The 25,635-nt window shown below is 40.6% G+C and overlaps 1 long non-coding RNA gene across 2 annotated transcripts in view; it reads right to left on the bottom strand.

Annotated features, from left to right (window-relative positions):
• Nucleotides 1-2,027: 2,027 nt before the first annotated feature.
• The window catches only part of LOC147314561 (uncharacterized), a 73,700-nt gene continuing 50,092 nt past the window's right edge, over nt 2,028-25,635 (bottom strand). For both annotated transcript variants that reach the window (XR_015124538.1, XR_015124537.1), the window contains one exon: nt 2,028-2,419. This is a non-coding gene — a long non-coding RNA (uncharacterized LOC147314561). The remainder of the gene's footprint in view (nt 2,420-25,635) is intronic.

Here is a 25,635-nt window from a genome sequence, read left to right on the forward strand (position 1 = left end):
AAAGATGAGCAGGACTGGAGAGCTAAAACAGAAACGTAATTTAGAGCTGATTATTATTTTGTGAGATGTCTGTGATTTACAGGAAGACTTGATGCAGCTTGATGCATGGTCATGCTTGAAAATATGAGACAGAATCAGTGGGTTAGGGCAGCTATCTATTTCCCCAGAAATGACCACGGCATACATTAAGTGACATCTATTAGAACGAGGCTGCGTGAACCTGATAGTGAGACGACAGTAAGAAATACAGACCTAAGGCTGAGAGAACAGCGGCGAACCACATGCAGGTGATTTGAACGTTAGATGGAGTCCCATCAGTCCTAGTGGAGGATGTGTGTGTTTGAGGCCACTCTGTGGGAGGACAAACCTGTTTCTAATGTATCAAATAAAGAGAGTAACTGTGTAACTTAAGAGTGACGGCGAAATGAACGAAACTGAGCTTGTAAAAGCTCCTATGGTTATGTAAATCTAGCCCAAGAATCTTTTTATATTTATCCACCTTACGTAGGCCTTTTCCCATCACAACTTGGAATGGATTACTGTACCTAATTTAGATTGTGTTTCATCAATTTTCTTTTGCAAAGATTCAAACCTCTGGCAGGAATTGTGGGTAATTATCAGCTGCCAGTTTCCCAGACATAATCGGGTACTTTTGACAGGTGAGTTATTAAAATGTCCTCTGTACCTGATAAACATATTAATTTATTTCAAGATAGATAATTTCATCAATGCTGGAGTCACATCATATATGGGGTAGACGATACCCTCTCCGTTTTAATTATACAAATATCACAGTCGTCAGAATGACGGATTTTTAGACATTTAGATCCTTCATTGCTGCTTCTTCCCTGGGATGCTTTGATTAAAAGAGCAACGCTGCTCTCACAGTTGCACTGAAGAGCTGAGGGCATTTTATTCATGATAATCCAACAGTTATTTACAGAGAAAACTGCCCTGAATCAGATCTTATCCAGCTTCCTTTTTTTTCAGGCTAATTTATTCAGAAGAAACATTTAGCCTTCAGCCATCCCTCACTTACAACAGCTCTTAAAGATAATCAATAATTTACTTAAACATGGGCCTAGTGTAAGTTTTCGTGTTTTCATTATTCACTGTGTCCTGTTAATGATTCTGAGTAAGTCGTCTTAAAAGGTTAAAATGAACATACCCATTAAATAAAAACAAACATGTTTGCAAATGTAAGACATAAGAGCTCTCTGTAGGTCCGGCTTGTACAAATCTTAACATCTGAGGGAGGAAAGATACTGGACTTTATAGAGGCTAACAATGGTAACAGCACTCCTTATTGACTGGCTTCTCTCTAACTATCCATTGTGACTTACAGCTCCAAAAAAGATTATTAGGGACACATTAAAATTTACACATTTACTTGACAAAAGATAGGTGGGTCAAAGATGTGCCCACACATTCGAGATTGGATCACAAAGCATCATAGTCATCGTTTAAACTTCTTTTTGGGAGAATCAAGTGTAATAAGCTCTTAATGTAACTTCTTTCCCTAAATGAAAATAAAAATCTTGCTACTTTTGGTAAGCTAAACAGAGATATACACCTTCTCCTGCTGATATTAAATTGGTAATAGAGCTAAGATGCACCAAAAAGAAAGTTTGATATGCTCGTAGGTTTTACAAAATCAGGTTATAAAATTGTAGACCCGAGGTGCTGCGTTGTCCCAGGAGGGGGTTATGCAATTTGTCAGAACTTGTGAAGAAAATTTGGCTAGCTCAGAAAAAAAAAGCATCAAGCTAAAGAGAGACATATTCTGCAAAAAGAGGCTCTTCACTTTACAGCGACAGTGGTAGGTATTGCTGCTCATTTAGCTCCAGGAGATGATGATGTTCATAACAAACAGAAAGAGAGGGAAGAGCACGAGCTTCAGTGAGTGAAAAGACGATTCCCCCTGGTAGATCCAAATGGCCCACATTGTAAAACAGCCAACCCATCACAGCAGTATGTGGATGAGTGTAAACACCCAGCTTTGTACATCTAACTCACAGTTTGCATCTTTATTCTTGAGTCAGAACTCGCAGTCTGCTGCTTTACATTTTTTGCATTATGCAGCATGGCAATCAGTGCTGCCTTAAATACATTACAACAAACTGCTTGTATGTCTCGCTGAGAGATGAACAAGACAACTGCACTCATTCACTGAGTGTTCTGAGTGTGACTTTTCCTGCAGAAAGCTGACGAGATGAGAAAAGAAGACAATTCAAAAACAGTAGGTGCGTTAACATTTCCCTGGTGTGGAGCTACTGTGTTCCTGTTGTAATGCTTTCCTGGCCACAGTGGAAGCTGTGTTTGGAGTATGGTGACCCTGCATCAGTGGACCTCGTTGTGCGTGTCCACACAGCTGTGTAGCCTCTGTGCAGGCATTGTCCTACAGACTCAGATCTTGTTCCTGGACAAAGAAGATACATGAGATTAACTCAGATGTTTATACAGCTCATCAGCTGTGTTAGTTTTAGCAGACACACACACGCACACACACACACACACACACACACACACACACACACACACACACACACACACACACGCATGTACACACACACACACACACACACACACACACACACACACACACACACACACACACACACACACACACACACACAGATTCTGAGCCATACCATTAAATTAGTGATCCCAGAAAAAAGTGTAAAATGCTGTTGTTACGCTGGTTTTTGTACAGAGTAAACAAAATGAGATATGATACATTAATACTGAGTTTAAACTTACGGTTTCCAATCTGGGCACAACTTTTGTACTTACATTTGACTCTGTCTCTATTAAAGATAGTTTTGTCACATGGAGCTAACTCCACATGGTTGGAGTTACACAACCCCAGATGAGGTCAAAAGTTAAAGTGTTGAACCTAGAATCCTCTGATCTGTAGTCAGATGTATTATCCATCGCACCACTGGACTGGGCCACAGTAATGCTGTATCACTACAATAGATTCACACTTTAAATGAAGCCATCTGTCATCATTGACAGTAGCTCATTGGAAAATAAGAAGATATTAAATGCCATTCACTTTAATTGGGGTAATTGCTGCCTGGAAGTTATAATAGTCGATAAAATGTTGCTCTGTGTGTGTTTTTATCGACCACATCATCATAAATAACATTATGGCAAATTTCCTTGAAATATCTTGATATCATTTTGAGGTTACATAAGAGACCCTAGGCAGCAGTTTCCTTGAACTTTGCCAAAAAAAATGAATGTGTTTCTCTAAATATAGAACTATGAAAGTTTGTTAAGCAGCGTACTGTTTATACCACTTTTGAACTTAGCATTAAGTTGATTCCAGAATGAGTAAGTTACAATTAAAAAACACACACACATATACAGAAAACTTAAAAACAAAAATATTTTAGTGTCTTGAAATGGCAACCTCATCTTTTTTAAAGATGCAAAGTGAATACTGGATTTCAGATATTGGCTAACGACAAACAAACGGGCATATCTTCCTGTTTTGGGGCTTTGGGGAATACATTTGAACCGAGACAAATTAACAGTTTCATTTGCAACTTTGTTTGTTAACACGATACACTGCTGAGTCAATTTCCCATTAAGGGTCGTCTTCTTCTGAAAATCCTTGCAATTTGGAGCTCTGCGGATATGGGATTTCCTGCTTGAGGTGACCTCGGCGGACCAGGCCTTGGCCCGAAGGAACGTGATTGACAGGTAAGGTTGACCTCATCTGTGGTGGTGGGTCCCTGAAGACTGATCACTATCACACAACATGGGACAGATGGGATGAAGCCATCACCAGCAACATCACTGGAGGGACGCCACAACACCTCAGGGCTTCCTCATCCTCTCATTTACTTTTTTTTTTTTTAGCAGTTTCCTTTTTCTATGGCTTTCTTTGATTCTCTACCTTCCTCAATAACTCACACTTTTTTGATTTCTTCATTCCTTTTTCAATTTGTTTTCTATCACACCACTTAACATGATACATCTTAAGCCTCTAAATGCTGATAAATGGCAAAAAACCTTCACATCACACATCAAGTGGCTTCTGAAAATTCACTTAAAAACTGCTGCAAACACAGGCAAGTTGCAAGGTAATAACTTGATAATAAACAGTCAAGTTTGAAATGAAAGTAGAACATAAGGTCTGCGCTGATCATTAGGTATCAATTAATCACTCAATTATCTAAATGGTTAAGTGTGTGCGTTAAGGCAGACAGGATCTAAGACTTCAACATCAGTTAAAACAGTCTAATGAACTGAGCTGAATTCATCATGAAACACCGAATAATTAGCAACTGTGTCTTAGGGGAAAACTTCAAAAGAAACCTCAAAGTGGTTATGTTTAGTGAAGCTTTCCCTTCAAAAGCAGAACATAAACATACCGCTTAAGACTACACAGGCAGGAAAAGCTGTCCCCCATGCCTTTCATTTACAGCAATAAATAATGATTCATCACCAAAAAAGTTTAGAGAGGGTGTATTTGTTTGCATCAGAAGACGGTGACCTTTGTGGCGTTGTTTGGAGATTAAAGTGACACAGCAGACAAACATGTTCAGAATCAACAAATTAACATAAAAACCAGCCTGTCATAGCTTTGGTTGACAGGAAGGAGAGTTAAGTTTGTTGTTTTTCTTTTTGTTTTTTTTGTAAAGCTCTGCTGGGACCTGGTGCAGTGGCACACATGGCAGCAGAGCTAAGAGACTGAAGGTTCACTGGTGGCTTCACTGCTGGGGACCGCACCGTAATTAAAATGACACAAACAAAGTGAATCTAATTAGGAATCCCTCCGCTCTAGCTCGTTAGCGCCCGACACTGCTAAATTATTTTCCTCCATGGAAATAAATGAGGCCACTTGTCTTTGCAGATTTGGGGGCTGCGAGGTGCTCAGGGAAGCAGCGCACGCTGAAAGTAATTATTGAAGTGTAACTAGCAGATCCCTGCCTGCGCCTCGACCCAAACTCTTATGCGCTCGCATATGCTGACATCTATATTGGTCAGCAGCAGAGTGACATGTCTGTACAATCACAGACCTGAAAGCACTTGTTTTGCTGGCTAACACAGGTCTCCCTCTTTATGTGGGCCCAATGAGTAGGTGTTTGTGAGAACGTGAGATTTCCAGCTCTCCCATCCACCACCTGCGTTCCATTACACAGAAAACACATAGCTCATCAGAAACAGTTGGACCTCCTCAGTGTTTCTGTCTGTCCGTGGTCTGGCTTTCTGTCTCACACCTACACTCAATCATTCACACACACACGCACACACGAGCACACTTTCTTTGCCTTATTTCACGTCCACACCACTCAGACCCCCCACACTCACCCTTAGTTGGTGTAGTGAGGTAAGTGAATCCAGTGGCTGATAGTTTTGAGGGAGCCAGGGGAGCCATTGAGAGCCCATTAGGAGGTTAAGTGGAGGAAGCTCTCCATTGTTCTGCTGTTTGATTCCTGCCCTGTGACCCACACTCCCCTGGCCAGAGCATGGGAAACCCTGTTAGTGATGATGAGGGGGGATAAAAGATGGCCACACGTGCATGAGTGTACACATACACACACACACACTCGTACACAGCTCACACTGAGAGTTGACGCGAGGCTGGAACAGTACAGAGCACTGACAGTTAGATGACTCTCTGCGGACCCGCTGGCTGTCTGTAAGGGCAGCAAGGTTTTCCGGCCAGACGACAGTAGCAGTGCACAAGGCCAACAAAAGGGCAAATCCAGAACTTACTGAAAATTAACGCTTTTCTAATAAGATCCTTGAGTGGGATTTATGAAAATTTATTAATGCAGAATTATTTTTTTAATTAATGCTGTCAAGTCTGACTCATTATTGTCTAGTTACCAAGTTGTAGAAAATCCCTTTGATCAGTGTTTATTTTCCTCCTTGGTCTTTTGAGCTCTTTATTTTATTGTGAAAAGCCCTCCAACACACCATTTGATCAGTAACCACATGAAAAATACTGATGGATGAAACATAAGAGCCACAATAGCGTCTCTGAGAGGCTGTACTCAGACACTTTGAGATAAATTCTAACATTAGCATGTTAATGCGCATGTAGTGACAGCGCTAAGCTACTATCAGCGGCTCCCTTAGTCACAAGAGGTCGGGACAGAGGGTAGCTCTGCATATTTGATTTAGCAGATTTTTATGGATGCCCTCCCTGACGCCATTATATTTCTGGGATCAAACCAGTGACCACTACAGTATGGAGCCACCAATGTAGTGACGGTACTAATGTGCAAATATTTACCAGGTATAATGTCCATTTTAGTTCAGTTTGATTGCTAACATTACCTGGTATTACAGTTTTTTCTGAATGCTTAAACCCTAACTGTGATTCCTGTAGCACAATCTCTAAAACTATTCAGACTTATAGCAAAACCACTCACTGAGTTTGCAAAACTAAAAGCACAAAAACTGCTTTGCACTCAGTTTGCAATTTTGTAACACACACTTTGCAAAACTGTAGGCACAATTCACTGCACAACACTCAATTACCAAATTTCCAACACACTCCTAGCAAAAGTATACACATGTATGGCTATCATTAACACTAATTTGCCAACTGTCTGGCACACTTTCACATGTCAAAACTTTTTTAGATAATTAGTTCACTTTGCAATCAGCCTAAGCACTATAATACAGGTAAGCTGTGTGTGCGGAGTACAATGGAGGGAGCAGAAAGAGTGAGAAGTAGAGGAGGCCGAGGAAGAGGACGTGGAGGTGAAGAAGTAGGATGAAGAGGACGACAAGGACAAGGAGGAGCAAGAGGAAGACGAGGAGGGGGGAGAGGAAGATGAGGAGGGGGGAGAGGAAGGGTAGGAAGAGTAAGAAATAGAATTGCTGATGACATCAGAGCTACAATAGTGGACCATGTCATCAACCGTGGAATGACCCTGAGGGTAGCTGGCCAACGGGTCCAGCCTAACTCGAGCCGCTACACTGTAGCAAGTACCATAAGGACATCTTGAAATGAGAATCGGTTAGTACAGTCACTTCGCACAAAGATTTGTAGCACTGCCATATGCCAATGAGAAACACACCAATACCATTGATGTAAAAATACTGAAATTGTTACTTTACAGAATTGCTAGATGACCAGATGCTGGGGGCAGAGGAAGCATGTTCACTGCAGACCAAGTAACCCATATAGTCATTATGGCGATTGCAAATAATCCTATACTTGGAAATAAACACTTGTGTTTGTTTTGATGTGTTTGAATAAACACCAGTACTTGAAGTTTGGATCCCTCTATGCTTATGGATCTATGACAGAAGTATGAGCTCAAACTGACATAGCCTACCTTGTGCACAGAGAAAGCAAAAGCCAGATGTGTTTTGTATTCATACCATCAGTGTGCAGTTGGCGCATTGTGTGCTTAGTAGATGATGGCTTGTGTGTACTGTTTGATACGGAAACACCATTTTTACGAAGGTGTGAAGAGTTAATCTAGCTGTGTTTGCTTTTGCAAGAGAACTACAATGTTTTGATGATTGGGTGACAGGTTTTCTTATTTGTGTGAAGAGTTTTGCAAAATTAGCCAATAGTTACAAAAAATGTGCTTAAGCAATCAGAAAAAACTGTAAGTAATGAAAGTTGGGTTAATTACTGTAGTAAGAAAATCCAACTATTTTGTGGTGTGCTGCCAGCATTTTACTATCAGAACCAGATGTTTTTTTTAATGGAAATGTTGGACCCGATTCTACGTTAGGCACTAGTATGACTGATCAATTGCTGGAAAAGGTATGCAGGGGCAGACTGGCTATCCTATCTAGTATCTATCTTGGAAATGTCAAGTAAGTTAGAAGTGACTTTCAGTCATAGACGTCACAGAAAAACCAGTCTAATTACAATGTATCCTCTGGGAACCATGAATGTCATATTAAGTTTCATTCTAATGTTGAGATATTTCACATAAGTTGTGGACAGATCAACAAAGCCCGCTTTGTAAAAGGGCCTTAATATGAAGATTTGGTACCAGAATAACATAAAATAATATCAAACAACATAAGAGAAAATACTGGAGATGCATCGAGCAGAGTTTGAAAAGAATCAATTCAAGAACATCGGATTACATGTAAAAACCCCCAAAACAAAACACGTGTTTGAGCAGCTTAGGAGGACTTCTGATTTTTCCTTAGTCCTACTCATTGATTTGTGGATTAACCTTCCTCTTTAATGCTCTATTGTGGTTTTAGCTCTTTAAATCTTGTTGAGGTGGATCTCATTTAGGGAAACTGAGTGGAGGTTGGGTTGCACAGCAGGAGAAGGTGATGGGTGGTGGATGAAAACAAGGTTAAGTTGGAAAGAGAGGCACAGGTGGACAAAGAGGAGGACCAGACAACAACGTGGAAGATAGCAGTGGAGTATGTGGGAGAAAAGGGGAGGAGGGGGAAGGACATGAGGCTGGATGTCTTGTTTGGCTGATAGTAATCTGACAGCTATTAGAGAGGGGAGAGTCAGAGACCTGCTGGCTTGGGGTGGTGGGTGGTAGTGGTGGAGTTTGGGGGTGGTATATTGGTGGCGTTGGGATGATGTGATATATGCTCTCTTTCACACTGACACCAGCCTGAGTCTGTGTGTGTATGTGTGTGTGTGCCTATATTACTTCATTCTTCTACATTCAATTCTCTCTTACCCTCAATGGCCTCTCTCTCGTCTCTTCCCTCCCTCCATTTCTCGCTCTCTCTCCTTCCTCCCCTCTGTCACCTCCCCCAATCTCCCCTCTTTCTCCGGTGATGTGGGTGCCACTGTACATTTCAGTGTCTCACCATGTTACAAGGCTTGCCCTTAATTTGACAGTGTCACAGGGATCCATCTTCATTCTCTTACTCTTTTCATAATCTGATCCTCTTCCTCTAGCATGCAATTAGTGCCCCTCCCCTTTTTTCCCTCCTCCCATTGCTCCGTCCTCGGTCTCCTCGCTGCCCCCCCCGAGCGGCGTGCCGCTGCCCCCTCTGAGCGGCCCGGATGATTGCTACAGCTTTCCCTGTGCAATCCATTTAGAGCCGGGGCCCTGTAATGAATATGTACATTGAGAGGGACCTCGGCAGGGGGGAGGGTCACGAGCAATCAACCTTGAATTCAATTATGCCAGTGAAGGTTAATGACTGTGCTCAGTGGTCAGAGGCACGCGCCACATCGCCCATTAAAGCAGCTTGTCAGAACTGACAACGTGGGGGCAGGGATGCGCTGGCTCGGAGGGAGAGTGTGGCTGGGTGAGAGAGGTGGGAGAAAGATATAGGTGAGGGGAAGGAGGAGGGGGGCAGAGAAAACAAGCAAGAGGGATGAAAAAGAGTTTGCAGCGTGGATGTGCGCTGGAGGGGTGGAGAGGGAGACAGAGCGAGCCGGCGAGCAGGGGAGGAGTCATGTGACACACGCAGCCAGATAGATGGACAGATAGATAAAACGGTGTCAGTTAGAGGTGCTAGATTACATTGAGTTCTCCCGGACAAATCAGATTGTAAAGTTCGCCAACCTCTCCCCCCCTTCCTCCTCCGACTGCCTCCCCCGGGGTGAAGCTGAGCGCGGTAGCTGTAATATGATTAGTCTACATAAAGACGTGTCTGGAGTGTAATTCACTGCTCACTAATGAGGCCCTGTCTGAACCCAGGACAGATGAATCCCCCTGGTGGCACATGCTCACCTGCTGCCTGAATCCCCCCAACACCACCACCACCCTCCCTCTGTCAGACCCCTCCGTGCCTCCGCGTGCCCGCTTCCTCACCTTTACTTCCAGTGCCTCACCTTCACCTCAACCTCATAAATTCACCTAAGTTGCTCACATGTTGTGTCTCATCTGTTTCTCTAAACTGTGTACTGGTCTTCATTTTAACCAACGATCATTTTACCAGAGCTGTCTGTAAATATTTGCTGTCCATGATGAGTCTCAAGTTCAGAGAGAAGGAAAAAAATAAACATTTCTCAAGGCTTACTAGTCAGTTGCATATCATCAAAATCTCCAAGTGGTGACCATAAAGGACGTGCCATCTAAACAAAATAAGCTTCCGATGTCTGTTTTGTTTTTAATAGAGACGGGATTTGATCAGGTTGGCACTAGTTTTTTTCTTTTTCTTTCATCTAGACAAGTGGAGGATAACAAAATCAAGTCCCAGTCAGTCAGGGCCAAATCAAGTATTAAGTCATCATTTTGTGACTTAAGTCGTAGTGACACAAGTTTATGTTAAATGCCCTGCATCATATTTTCCATCTTTTCACCCACAAGGCCAAAATACTGGACCGCACCTTTAATGCCTGAACTCAGGTATTTCCAATTCCATTGCTGCATGTGTAGGAAATCAAGCATCTAACCATGCAGTCTGCCTTTACAAAAATTTGCAAAAGAATGGGTCGTTCTAATAAGCTCACTGAATTTAAGCATGATACTGTGAAAGGATTCCACCAGTGCAAAAAGTCAGTTTGTGAAATTTCCTAGGTGGTGCTGGTTTAGCTCACTGGGCTGAGCAGATGACCCCATATGTCATAAGGCTACCGCAGAGGCCTGGGTTTGAATATGCTCTAAGGTCATTTGCTCTGTGTCTATCTCCTAACTTTTCTGTCTTTTCCTATTGAATAAAGGTAATAAAAAATAAATTTCCCCTTTAGATATTCCACAATCAACTCTATGTGGTATTATTGCAAAGTGAAAGTGTTTAGGAAATAACAGCAATTCAGCTACAAAGTGGCTACTTCAAGCAAGGTGCATAGTGCATAAATGTTACACTGTTACTCCATAACCGCAGAACTCTAAACCTCCCCCGGCATTAACATCAACAAAAAATCTGTGCAGTGGGAGCTTCATGGCATGGCTTTCCATGGCTGATCAGCTACTATAGTTGTATAGGGGCACAATGCTTTTGCCTATATAGTGCTCACTCCTGTTCCTACTTGTATAATACATATTGACCTGCATCACTAAATAAGGCAACTTTTTCCTCCTCTACCGATGTTTACAAAGTTTTTTAAATTAAAATCAAAGGAGCACCTGTGCTTACACCCCCCCCCCCCCCACACACACACACACACCTGCTACGTTTCCCCCCATAAGAGTTCATACATGCAAATTACAGAAGGTCAATTATCAAAAAGAAAAAAAGAGAACATCTTCAACATCACAAAAATCAGCTTTTATAAGTAATACAAAGCCTAACACTGATATGACAAGACTACATTTTGTATGCATTTTAGAATGAGGAAGGTCTGACGCCGAAAGCCCTCTCACCTTTTGTCCTTAGCCTACAATTGAGAGCAGCCAAGAGAGCCCTGCCTGAGGATGTATAGCTGAACTGTTGCTCATAAGGGCTTAAAATGTCAAATGCAAAAGCTCCTGTCTGGAAGCATGCCACAGCTTTTCTTCTACTGTGAGAAAAACATGAATGTATTTGTTTTACTTAAGTATATTGAAGAAGCTCTTACTACACTACTGTATATACCTTCATCAAAGCAAGAGGTGAGGCAGAGGTAGATCTAATAATAACAAAACAATGAGCTGAAAGACACTAAGAAGCATCTCCGGTTGAATTTTAATTAGCTAGTAGAAATTGTTTTTCACCTATTTTTTTATATGAATGTATTAAAAGAATTTAAAGATCACAAGTTTGGTCACTCACTGAACTTACTTGATATACATATTAGATCAAGTAAGTTGGATTATAGTCCAACAGCCATGCATTGTGTCATGTTACAAATCATAAAATTTTGACCAAACATCAGGTTAAGTAGATCAAACAGACGACTTCAGCACTTGGGATTTATCAGTTCCATTTAATTAATAAACAGATTAGTCTCTGACAAGAGCTGGACCTGACAGTGAACTTAAATGATTCATGAATAGAGCACCCAGGGTCATGGATGTTATGATAAACCTGAGTGATGTGATGTGATGTGTGTGTGTGTGTGTGTGTGTGTGTGTGTGTGTGTGTGTGTGTGTGTGTGTGTGTGTGTGTGTGTGTGTGTGCCCCAGCCTGTGATACTCTAGCTGCCCAATATTTGTATCCCTTCTAGGCTGACTCCTGTGGTATCCATCACAGGGGAATATCCAAAAGCAGATTTAAGGATGGGTGGAAAAGTTTGCCACACCAGCATCCTTTTTAAATAGTTTATGTTGTTCACTGATGAAGAAAATATCAAATTCCAGATGAAAATTTATGGAAATTAGATCAGCGCTATTACGGCAGCGACTTTTTAAAGCAATATATTCTTTCCACCGACAGTCTATGCACGGATGATAAATAGAAGGTAGTCAGAGAGAGTTGCAAGGGTCTTTCCTCCTGTGGAGCGGACCTACGTATCTGTTATTGCATTTCAGCCTAACAGGATCAACATGCATACTAAAAAATGCAGCTTCCAAAGAAAACCCCCATCCCAACATTCCTGTCATTCTCCACCTCTCTTCCTCACTTTCTTTATTTGTCATCCACAATCTAATACTATTTCCACCACAGTGGATTGTATTGTAAATAAGATGATATTTTCCCAGATAGAGAGAGAGATAGTGTGTGTGTGTGTGTGTGTTTGCACAAGGAGACAGTAAAGCTTTATAATGTTGATTTATCAGTTTGTCAGAATCAAGTATGCTTTAGACACTAATGCGTATGTGCACATTTGTGTGTGTGTGCGTGCGCGAGTGTGTGTATTTGAGTGACAGCACCTCATACACAGCCCTTGTGCACTTGCTTTGATTCAGTGACAGTCGCCCAGTCTGTCCTGGCTTCCTATCAGTGTGTGTTGATTGGTTCAGTCACATCAAACCAGCAATATTTCTGTTCATCTATTGGCCACTCTCGGCTCTCTGGTTTGTCTGCCAGCGGGGTGGTATTGGCTTTCCAATCAATGCTTTGATTGTTGTGGGGGTGGGGTCGTGAGGATGATTATTCAAAACTGAATGCTCATTCTGTCTTTAAAACTTCCTCTGATAGCACATGGTATTGATTTTGTATGTCTCGCATGCAGCTATTAAGTTCCCTCCTTCACAAACAATCAGCAGTTTAAGTAAAATGATAATATCAGCTGGAGTGAGAGCTCAATTCCCTGACGGTATTATCTCCTGTGGTGTGCCACTGTGTACTTTTCCAGAGGTACAATTCTTTAACAATTAGGTGAATAGAAGATGGTAAAATCAACTACATGTTTGATACGTGTGTTATTGTGCACTGCCTTACAGTGTGGTTTTAAAGATGGATGTAGCTACCACGATTAGTTCAACTTTTAAAGCTTAGACTGAGTGTTATGATCAATGCCAATGTTGGTGTTTGGAAACCTGACATGAAAACTTTATTCTGCTAAAGCATCGGTTTTCTACCACAATTTACATAATAAAGCTTGTGAAATAAACAGGACATAAAACTAGTGATCTATAACATAAACTGACCAGGAACAAGATTACTGAGGTCATAAAACAACCACAGGAGTTGCTGCATGTTGGTCATTAGAAAGGTTGACTCCTCCCACCCAAACCAAACCAATGCCAAAAATGGAAAAACATCCGTAAAAACTGAACATTTAACAATTTCTTTATTTTGAAACAGTACTGTATTTTTACAGATTTAGTTTTTACTGTATAAATACTTCTTAAAAATGCACCGAACCAATGCAGTATCTATTGTCTATAATTTCAATTTGAACCATCAGTAACATTCAGTAAATCAGACACTATTTTTTGCACATACTGATACCTATTGTCAACATAACTATTTAAGCATGTGCTCTCTCTTTAATATCATACCTCTTTTCACACACGCTGTGATCCACCCTTGATGTAGAGTCTACAATATTTTTAACATTAATCAACGCCCCCACAGTGTATTCCTTTTTGGTCATTATATTTGATATCTCTTCTATAAGTTGTATTATAACCACTTTTGTTAAACCCAAACTGGTAGTCAGTTTCGCTGCTCTGTAAGGAACAAATTTGACAAATGTTAACATTTTACATCTTAAGGGGATCTGTTGTGTAGTGATTACTGCATGCTATAAATCTTGTTCAAGACCGGGAGGAGACACAAATCAGCTGAAAGGGATCATAAGTGTGGATGAAGGGGAGGGCTTTGGCAACTGCTCGGGTAACAAGGGAGCAGTCGACAGTACTTTTTAACTTTGGATATTGGAATCTACTCAAAACAACATGAACTCCATAGAAATGCATTAATCAATTTTGGCTGGACTATAAATGTGTTAACAATTAATATAAAGTATTATTCACTTCTGAAAGACCTTCAGATGTGTCACGTATTCTATCTGAATAAACCCCCATGAGATGCAAATTCTCATTTTACAGGTATGAATAATAAACTTAATCTTTGCTACACCAAAGTTACAAGGTGCTTCAGGGAATTTATAAAAAATAGTAGCATTAAAACACTGAAAAATATGGAGAATGAGTGAAAAAAAAAATACAGTCACTAACAAAAGGTAAAGAAGACCAAAGTAACAAATGATTAATTGTAAAACATCAAACAAACGCCAATCTATATGAGTGGGCTTTTAAAAAATGTCCTCTTACAAACTTTGTTCTACAGTGCTGGGTCTAAAGCAATGAAAACACAGTCCCCTTTTATTTTTAAAGCTGGACAGCGGTAACTGTAAAATGTATGTTTTTCCATATTAACAATAAATCATGAAAAAGCAATGAATACACAGTAAATGACTAAACTGACAAGAGTATACATCCCCAAATATTTCTGTGGTGGGTCTGCCAGTTTCCGTCCGGGACAATGAAGGTCTCAAATGAATGCAGGGAAGTGTGATAATTACTGCTATTCTGAGAAGCAGACAGAGAACAGGAGAAGGAGGGAATTATTGTTCTACAGCTAGGGAGGGGAAATACATGTTTCCTCTCCTGGGCCTAAATATTTACCCTCCTCTATGGCCAGCTGATTCGCACTCAGACGAAGGCTCCTTGCCGTTTTAAAGTGATGCCTTAAACTCTTCAAGTCCACTGCCTCCTCAAACACAACTGCCATTAGCGCCACGTTTACATGCCGTGGCTCACACACATACAGAAACACACGCAGACATGCTTTCTCTCGCTAAGACACACACACCCAGCTTCCTGATCTGATTAGTGGACTGCGGTACCCTGTTAGCCTGATAACAGCCCATTTCCCATTTTCCCATCAGGCTACTGTCCTGCCCTCGCCCCGCAGTGGGCATTTGCTGGAGCAGGTGACAAAAGATCGAAGGAAGTCAGCAGCATGTGTTTGCCATGTGTGCTATGACCCTGCGCCACAGAGAAGGCTGATGGAGGAGCCTGAAGGAGGAGCTTCTCTTTTTTTCTTCATTTGTTAGTTTTAAAATTTGGAATTTTGTCAAAGGGTAAAATCAGAAAACAAACAATTCAGGGCAGATTTTTTTAAACTCAACTTGTTTAACTTTCTAATTCACTTCATGTCTCCCAAGAAGAAACTGCCCTCACAAGAAAAGTTTGCACATTCCATTCCAGTTTATTACATAGCATCCAGCTAACCTTTTGAATTCAGACAATCTCGAGAACAGGTGGTCAGATATCTTCCTCACAGTATAGGGGCGACCTGATAGAGAATTCCTATTGTGATATTAGTAGGTGGCAACTGAATTAAGCAGCAGAGGAAAGGCGCGGTGAGCAGAGTTTTGTGCCGACCACAGTGACCCTAAAGCTGGAGTCCTTCTGTCACCTGCTGCGTGTTTGGGTTGTTCTTGTTGTTTTTCTTGTTTCTTCCCTGAGTGTATGGTCAATCTGTCTTCATGGCCCAAACACACATACAAACACGCACACATGTACATGCTTTTCTTTACAATAATGGAAGTCCTACCACCTCCTCCGTGGTAACTGAGACACCCATGTGGCAGATAGTTTACAAAGAAAGAGCTGTGGACCCCAAACTGATGGACCTCAAATGAGAACATCTGAAAGGAAATCAAATTCATGGTTTTTCTGCTTATAGTGAATTTATTAAAAATGAAAAAAATTAAATACACAATATCAAACTATATGAGTTAGAAAACTATTAATATTTCAGAGAGTATGAGCTCAGGTTATTTGCTGTTAATGTGCTTGGCAGCGGCTGAGAGTAAAAGATGACTTGAAAACAGATTCATTCATAAAACAAGGAAATGTCCTAATGTTATCATGACTTGTTTGATAAGAGGAAGCAAAATAATGAGAAAGAGACCCAATTTAATTGTTATTTGTTAACAGTTTAATTGGCATATTGCAGAAATCAGAAATTAAGGTTTTTTTTTTGTTTTCTTTCTTTTTTACAACTGGATATATCGTTATTCAATCATTGCAACCTGATACAGTTTGTGTTGCTGCCAATCATCAACAGTTCTTCTGATGTGGTGAAAGTTTATGAGTGTGCATTAAAAGACATTTTGAGCTTACTGGAGGTACTGAGTTTGGTTTCTTGGAAAGACTTGCTCAAAAAGGATTTCAACTTACCATGACTGGGACTTCCAACTTTTGTGCTAGGAGAAAATTTGAGCAGCTTTCAGAGAGCTTTCACACCGAACACAAATGTAAAACAAGCTGTAATCGACCACAAAAAACTGTTTCCTTCAATATGTGTTGTGTATGCACAAAACGGCAGCTAAAGAAGCAGGTGAAAAGGAAAAATGTCTGTTTTTTCAACTCTGTTTTTAAAGAATTACAGTTTCTGATGCTCACGATAGAACCGGCGTATTCCCTGCTGTGATCCTGAGTAAAAACAAAAGAGACAATAAATAATAAATGGTTCTCTTTAAGCTGTGTTCCTAACATCAAAAAGTAATGCCTCTAATATGCATCTAATAACCCATATTTTGTCCTCAGAGGAATCTAATGAATAACAGAGCTATACCAATTAGGTGCAGGAAGTTACTGTTAATTACATTTCTAAGTTCTATTATGTAGTTAGCATGCATTAATCACAATGTTATTTTTCCAAATCCTATTTGTGGTTAAAGCAGAGTCAAAGTTTATTTGGAGTGGATTAGGGCTCAGCTACGGGATGCAAAAGATCCCAAATAAACAGAAATGGATCTTGATACATCAAGGCTGCATATTATCAGATGGAAATAAAAAACAAATTTGTGGAGGGAACTAATTCAATAATATGTATTCAGATGCATATTGCGACTTTAATATGGAATTATAAAAGCAAAGACCAGACAAGACAAATAAAGTAATGTAATATCTAAACCACTTTGGCTAAAGTCACAGAATTGTTTTGAGTATGCAAATGTAAAATACAGGCTAAGAGTATTTAGAGGTAATGCTAATATCGGCATTAGGGCTATAAGTAGCAATTATTCCCACGATAAAGCTATTAAGTCCCTGTTAAAATAATCAGTTAACAGTGACATAAGTGAGACAAAAAACAGCAAATCTTTTAAATGTCCAAATCTGGAGCCAGAGAACATTTGGCATATTTACCCCTCTATTTCTACATGAAAAATCATTTGAATTATTTGCTGATTACCAAAAATAGTGTTCATATGTTGCCTAACTGATTAATCACTGTAGCTGTTTCTGCTGTACTCAACTGCAACATGACTTTCAGCTACCGTGGCATTATTAATGTGCTGCTTTTTGCTAAAGTGATGAAGAAATGATAACTCTGTCACAGTAATAACTGCTTGGACCATGCAGAGGAAAGTGACCGGCACCGCAGGCTGTAAGGAGCCAATAATTGTTTTCCTGAGGTCAAAGAGAGAGTGACAGAGAGACACAGTTCCTTCTAATCAAGCTCAGTACAACCGTCTCCAGTTTCCTCCTGTTCACTGTGTGTACTCCAGCAGGAGGAAATACTGAGCTAACAGGAAATGTCAGATTATAAAACCACTGAGCAAGAGTTAGATTATCAAATCAAAGAGGAAGTGAAAGTTTAAAAACTATGAGATATTCTGAAACTTTTGTCCTGCGCATGCAACGGCACTGGCTGAGGTTTTAGGTTTTCTAAAAAACAACAACGCCCTTCCAAACCTCCTGCACGTTCATCGACTGTTAAATCCACTGAGACAAACTCCTCTCTTGGCACCCTTTCTTCCTACAATTAAAAAAGCTCCTGTCGGTCTGATTGTACACTTAATACTCGGCAGGAAGAACAAACCAACAAACATGCACGCACTTGCCAAAACAAATGATGGATACAAAAAAGGGACTGATTCAGTGGCAATGTACGACTGAGGCTGTCAGCATTGTGCCTGCTTTCATCCAGGCCGCACCTTTAAATAGACATGAACTATCGATAGGAGGAGCAGGAGGCAAATGAGAAGAAGGTGTTGAAAGAAGCAGAGGACTGCTTCAGAGAAACAATCTCCTCTGACCCTAATCCACCATTGAAGAATCAAGACAACCTATTGGCATCTATTAATTCGGAATTGGCTTACAATCAATGGGCTCTTCAATAACCTCTTATTCATTCATTCATCGATAATTATTGATGAGTGCATTGGCCACTCCTGATCGCCATTGCACTTGCCTGTGCTTCCTTTTGGTTTTAAATCCACGCTGAAAGAGCAGCTCCAATCAGCTTCAGTCATTCAGTTGTATGGAAGCTTGTTTCCACCACTGAAAAGAAAAAAAAAATCTCTTTCCATTTATAGGTCAAGATTTTTAGTGGGACAAACATATATATCCAAAGGCTTTGATGGCAGAAGTATTCGATGCACTGCTGTTGAATTTGGTTCAGAAAGTTGTGTCCCCCATCAGGATGAACTACAATAGGGGGCACAGGGACCCTAGCATGTCCTGATGGACGTGTGAATGGGCGTGTCACTGTGCACAGCGTAAATCAATTAGGTGGCGGGGATCTCAAGGGAGTAACTAGAGGTGCTCTTTCCTGTCTCCAATTCCCCTAAGGCCTTTAAAATACACATATAATTTAAAAAGCAATCTGTGTTTCCATTACAAAGTCCACAACCATACTGTAGTCACGTGTCTTGGCTTCACGGTCGCAGCTGCCAAACCCGCAAAAAGAAATCAGCCTTGATTTGTATCGCTGCATCTTCTACTTGAGCAACAAATTAATGATGCTTAATCAGCTCCATCTGCAATCAAATTAGGTTATGATGAAGCATAAAGTATAATCCAGTCTCATGGTACCTCAGGGATGGAAAGCATCTACATTTGTTGCGTATTTGTCTGATGTTGAATATCTGGGGCACAAAAACCACCACTTCTGCTGTCTCCTGGGTTATTTATGTACATTGGCAATTACTGTAAACAACTGTAAACAAAGACAAATATTTCCGTGATAATGTGCGCCACTGTGGTGTTGTACAAGGGTCACAAAGCTAAACTCTAGAGCTTAAAGGTTGAACTATCCCTGAGGGGAGTGGGGAGCAGTTAAGGGGTTGAGGTGGTGCGAATGGGGTTGGGTAACCATCTAGGATGTGCTTCTTCAAAAGGAAGACCAGAACCCTGCCCCAAAGGGGGAGGTCCACAGGGAGACTGTGTCAATGTATCTTCTTCTTCCTTTTTTAAAAAAAGCATTAGCAATTCATGAATGACTGTTATTTTATATCTATTTGCCATGAGATTAAACACATAAAATAACTCAGTGTGCATTTTTATAGCAAAAGTGATGCTGATTAGATGTTTATATCTAACACTAATTACTTACAATAAATCAGCTGGGCTAAAACAGAGCAGCCCAACGTTTACCGCCCACACCCCTGCCTGCCCGATCCCACCCTGAACTTTCACCTTAACCATCCCACCCCCCGAGAGGCACAGGGGGAGCCCAGGGAGTGGGATGCACAGGCTAGATGAAAACAGCCAAAAAGAGCAGCGTTTTAATTGACACCCTTTAAGTTATCTGCAATATAATTATAGCCAACAGCTGTAGACGGTGCAACATGCAACAATAAGACTTATTAACATTCTGGTGGAAGCCTGTCAGGGAGTGCCAGACCACATGAATGACACTGTTTACATGAAGTATCTGCGCGCTCAAGAAAGTATTTATACACAGTGGAAATATTCATGCACAAAAGATGTGCACGGGCATTAATTGTATTGACACATAACAGCTTCGTGCTGCTTTGAAAGGGATGGGAAAATAGTTGAAAAGACACTGCAACCGATGACTATTGTTATTTTTTTGGTTCATGTCAAAGGGTCAAAGCTCTCTCCACACTCTCCACTTTGCCTCAAAGCAACAGAGGAACCCACCGAGCTTAAGAATATGTGCTCTCCATTTTAGTCCTAATGCAGGAATTAATTATGAATTAATTAACAGTACACTTAGGAGTGGCTACTTTTAAATCGCCGCATTTTATTTTTTCTCTCTCTCTCTGCAGTCAGGAATAGCATTAGTGAGAAAGCCGAGGAGAAACAAAGAGAAAGGATCGAGATATAGATGCATTGTGTTCTTATGTCTAAGACTATCTCCAGGATATGAATTAGAGAATGTGTATAGAGTTTGTTTCTCCCGGCGAGCCATTAAATATTTCATGGAGGGGGATAAATGTTGCTAGAACACCCCCACCCCCACTCCTACCAACCTGATCCACACTGCAATTAGAGGCCCATTATCCCTTTCTCAACCCTCACACTCTTTACAAACTGCGCCTCAAAAGCGGCAATAAAAAGCCCTGTGATGAGATATGACAACAGAAACGATGAGTAGTTATCTTTAGGTTTTTATAATGAAATTACATAGTTTTGCTAACCCGTGTGATTTTATAGGTCATTTCCCACCAAACATCATCAAAATTTTTTTTAAAAAAGAGTGGGAGAGCGAGAGAAAGGAAACCCTCCAGCTTCACACTATTGGGTTTCATTCATTTCATTTGATTTGACATATCATGCTTCTGTGCCTTGGCAATAAGGACACAACATTGCAGCATATTGGCAAGCTCATTTGCTTTTCATAGTGAGCGTCGTGGCCAAAAAAAGTGCCCCCTGGGATAAACACGTGTACGGGGACTGCGGGCTCGCCGCCCCAGCAGCAGGTGGCCCATTGCTGCCTAATGAACACCGCAATCTGTTACTATCGCAGCGGTGCTTTTCACCAGACAATTAGGCGACTAAGCATGTCATTATTCCAGGCCAACAAGAAGAGCCTCTTCTCTAATTTCATCTTTTCATTCCTGTTTACTCACCCACACTCCCCTCATTAACGAGAGATTTTCCAGTCCATGCTAATTGGTTTCAATAACATTCATTTTAGTTGAAAGGAAACGATTCTGTTAATTGAGGAGCGCAGAGAGAGGAGAGAGCGAGCGAGGAGGGGGAGAGGAAGAGAGAGAGAGAGATTGAGAGAGGGGAAGAAAAAAAAAAGCGAGGGTTTCTTTTCATTTTCAAGTGCGTCCATGAGATGATGCTTTTGAAAAAGCGCTCTACAGGTTCAGAGCTAATGAAATTAAGTGATGCCGGCCGTGGCAAAAAGGAAAGCCTAAATTAAAAGCAATTTATTTTCATTGAGGCATGTGGCACTGTTCGGGCACAATTAATGGGCTGAACATAGACACGGATATGGAGAGAGAGAACAAAAAAAAGAGAGAGAGAGAGAGACAAAGATACAAAGCAATGACTGGTGGCACAGATGAGTCAAGAGAGAGCAAAGTCTAGACCTGGACAGATTAGCTGTAATGATTCCTATTATTCTATTTCTCTCTCTTTTTTTTTCTACTTTGCTAAGTTTAAATTGGGAATGTTGGAACTGGCAATCCAAATATTTAAAACACTCTCAAATACTGTAAAGTCTAGCACAGAGAAAGTGCATTAAGAAATTACAGTTTATCTTAGTATTGATATTTTTAATAGAAAAAAATATCCATCATCATTATTATGTGAAACAGGAATCTTTTTAGTTGAAAGGAGGTGTGGTGGTGGTGGTGGTCTGTTTAGAGGCTTTTAAGTTGCTTTTGATCATAACATATATGATCATCATCAGTAGAGTGGAGCAGCTGCCAGGGAATTATTAAATGTATGCTGGCATTTTCTTTCTAACCTAAACGTGCTTAATTCATTTAAGAATTCATCATGTCAGTTAATGGTTAATTCCCTATAAATGATAGAGTTTGATTAGATCACTAAAGGCAACACAACACCCACAATATCAACATAGTTTCCACTCTTTCCCCCCCAACTCAAACATTAGTTGGAAAGCAATAGCAGTAGAATGACCTTAAAGTCAATTTGATTTTATATGTTGCTTCATATACTTTACAGTATATGTCTTTGGGGAGGAATTTGCAGTTTATACAGCATAAAATAAAGGCCAAGCATGAGGAACTCTGTAAGTAATACATAAAAAAAAGATTGCAGGGCGTCTAATCTTGCAGGCTGTGTTTTGGTAGACTGATAAATTAGTTTGTAATCCTTCTGAGTGGTTATCAAGTGACAGAGCCCAGTGTCACTGCCAATAATAGAGCCACAGTTAAGGCCATAACCTCTCAGATACGGTCAGCCAGCTCCCTAACCAGCCATTGTCCCGTTGTTTAGTGACGGCAGAGTGAGCGTGTTAATGGTCTGTCTAAACAGTCTCAGCTGGGGGCTGGCAGTAAAGAGAGGGGAGTGTAGCAACCCTCTGGTTGCGCTGCAGGCTGGAGGTGTGGCAGGCTGCAGCCTGTGGAGGCATCTAAAGACCGCTGAATGAAGGAACAGAAGGGATATGACTCAAGCTGCTCTATCATTACTGATCAATATGTTGACAAGCAGACTGAAGGGGGAGGAGGGAGCATGAGATGGAAAACAATTATACAAATTATTTTCAGGCTACTGTGCTGTCTGTTTCCTAGCTGAACCGTGAGTGTATCCGTCTCTGCCTGTGTTAAAGCCAATGAGAAACTAAACTAGTATAAAGTATGACTAAATGCCCTGCTAGTCTCCGAGGAGCTCTGAGTGCGGAGCTAGAGGGAGATCAGTGCAGTTAATTTACATAGCATTTGCATTATGTCAGGACATGAGCTACAAATAGGTATGAGTGTGTGGCTTAATTAGAAATGAGCCAGGCTTTTCAAAAACACCCTTTTGCATCATAATTGAGTCAGCTCAGTGCTGGATAAACGGCAGTGAGTGGGGGAAAGGATGCCTGTTTCTGAATGCGCTCTGAGATGACTGGTAATTATGATACACCTACTTGGGCTCAGCGCACGGTGTATTATTCTTATAAAAAAATAAAAATAAAGCAAAAACAAAAGACTTTTTTGAACACCAGCAGAAGAAACTGCTCTATAATATCTGGGTCAAAACAATTAAATATATGATAAACACTGTGAATGGTCTGAATCCGGAAGGTTGCAAGTTTATGGTTGCTTTTGTTTAGATATGTGGGATCAGACACAGTTGTTCTCAAGACTTTACTCATGCATGACAACTGCTTTCAATAGGAGGCCCCACAAGGAAGTGGAAAGTTAAAGGTTTAACAATCAGTGCAAACAAATACATAATCAGATTTCTGAAAATTTAGTTCTTCCAGAGACTGCGTGGGTTTTCTCCTGGTGCTCTTGTTTTCTCCCACGGTCCAAAGACATGCAGATTAATTAGTTATTTTAGATTGGGTATAGATGTGGTCGCAAGCATGAATGGATCATTGCATGCCTCTCTTGCAACTAGAAACCTGTCCATGGTCAATAAAGTAGAGATTTTTGGCCTTTTCTTCCATCAGAGAGTGTAAAAAAAAAAAGGTCCTCTTATGGATTTAATAACTCTTTCTCCCATAAAGATGACATTTGAGGACCTCCCTGTACCCTTAATGACGGGTTTTGGCACTTCAGTGTGTATCAATAAAAACGTGGTTTGACAACCATGAGTTTTCTGGTTTTTCTAATGGTACCTGTGTGAGCAGTGTGAAAACGTAATCATTTTGTTCTATAAGCACGCCTGAAACATGACAGAAACTGCAACATTTCAATAAAAGGTTGCTCCTAATAGGCTGTGTTTTAGGGTCAGGGAAAGATTCAGCAAATGTAGGGAAAAAATACAGATCTATAATGCAAAATCTTTTGCACACTCCTTTTGATGTTTTTCAGGCTGATTAACTCATTGCAAAACATGGACATTTCAGCACTCAAAATACATGATAATTTCCAGTTTCCCAAAAAGACATTTGATAGTGTGTCAGTATCAGATTGTGCTTGTGCAAACTGAGCTAACATGTGGTGAGCCTTGTTAGCCTTGTTGGCTAATATTGACTAGCACAGGGAGACCGTATGAACTGGATGGGCAACTTTTTGGACAGGCCAGCTTTGAAAGGATGGAATTCAGCAAGTTATCTTGTTATTCCATTAGTAAAGAACAAAAAACAAAAAACGCTTGCACACATATGCACCATGCAAGATTACAACTTCACCCATAGCCCCCTCATAGAGAAATGTGGCCATAGTTAAAGATTGCAGAAGCAAAGCAGGAGACAAACACCAGAGACATTTTCTACAGGTGCAGAAGAGGATCAATGAACTCACCAAGCACTAGCACAGTTGACTGCAAGCATACAATATCCTCAGTGTAATTTTTGAGTAGGGTCATACTCTTAAACTCGCTGCACAAGCTGATGAGCGACCTCTATAGGTACTTCCCAAAGTCTGACCAGCACAGGCACGTTTTTACATTACCAAATTTGTTAGATTAGTGTAACTCAAAGTATATTTAGAGGAAATAGTGTCAACGTAATTGGTGGTCACAAAAAGAACAATAACAATATGGTAAAAAAAAGGTGGTTATGACATATTATTATTTCCAGTTGAATGCAAGCTCATCTTTAAGGATGTCAGTATGTAGATCACTGGGCAGATAGTCTATCAAAGGTTGCCATGGGTCCTTAAAACTTTTGGTGTTGCATCTTAATTTTGTACTTAGTATCTCCAGTGGAGTAACTCCAAAGATTTCTTTGTACCATTGAGTTATCGTGGGAGGTTTATCACAAATTCAGTTACAATGTATAGATTTCCTACTTAAGAAGAGTAGTTTGTTAATAAACTCAAGTTTTTTACCTTTCATTCTTTTATCTGAGGGGCAGAAGAAATTGTCCAGGATCTTTACAAACTTTTTACAATTGCACTTCTCTCTTTAGCTACATATTTCCACACTTGGAAATACAAGGGCATTCCCAAAAACAGCGAATATGCATGTGAACTGGGTTTTTGTTTGTAAACGTGCACGTTTTCTTACCGCACTTGCTAAGTGATGTGCCAAAAATGGGGATGTGATGGGGAGTGTGGTTGTTCACAGTACCTGGGGTTACCAAGGTTACCAAATTGAATCGCCCCCCTCAGACATGGCTGATCTACATAATTTGGTGGTATCATTCACAGCGTCTCATGGCTCGGGTGATGAATGGCATCCGCAGAAGATAATATTTCTGCTTGGATGTAATAAATCTTATGTAAAGTGTTCCACTGCTTATATAGAAAAGGCAGCGAGGTGGTAGAAAAACAAACACTCCTTTTTTTTTTAAAACTCTGTCTTGGTTTTTACTTTCATGCTTTTTTTCATCCCCACATGGATGAAAACATGAGGCCTTTTCCAGCCAGCCTTGTATCTCTGCTGTGTGCATAAGGGTTACCCTGTATTCCCAGTGTATATGTATGTGAAATCTCACTTAATGCTGTGCTGTGTCTCTTTGTATACAATAGATGTTTTTATTTTTTCACACTGTATAGATTCTGATAATGTTCACCTCCCCAGTGAGGTCCTCTCTCTGCTCCTTTTCTGCTGCTCCTTT

The sequence above is a fragment of the Aulonocara sp. 'chitande type north' Nkhata Bay genome, linkage group LG14 (genome assembly GCF_057382095.1).
Source record: "Aulonocara sp. 'chitande type north' Nkhata Bay isolate Kocher_YH1m ecotype deep benthic linkage group LG14, A_spYH_male_GT1.1, whole genome shotgun sequence".
Taxonomy (NCBI): Eukaryota; Metazoa; Chordata; class Actinopteri; order Cichliformes; family Cichlidae; genus Aulonocara; species Aulonocara sp. 'chitande type north' Nkhata Bay.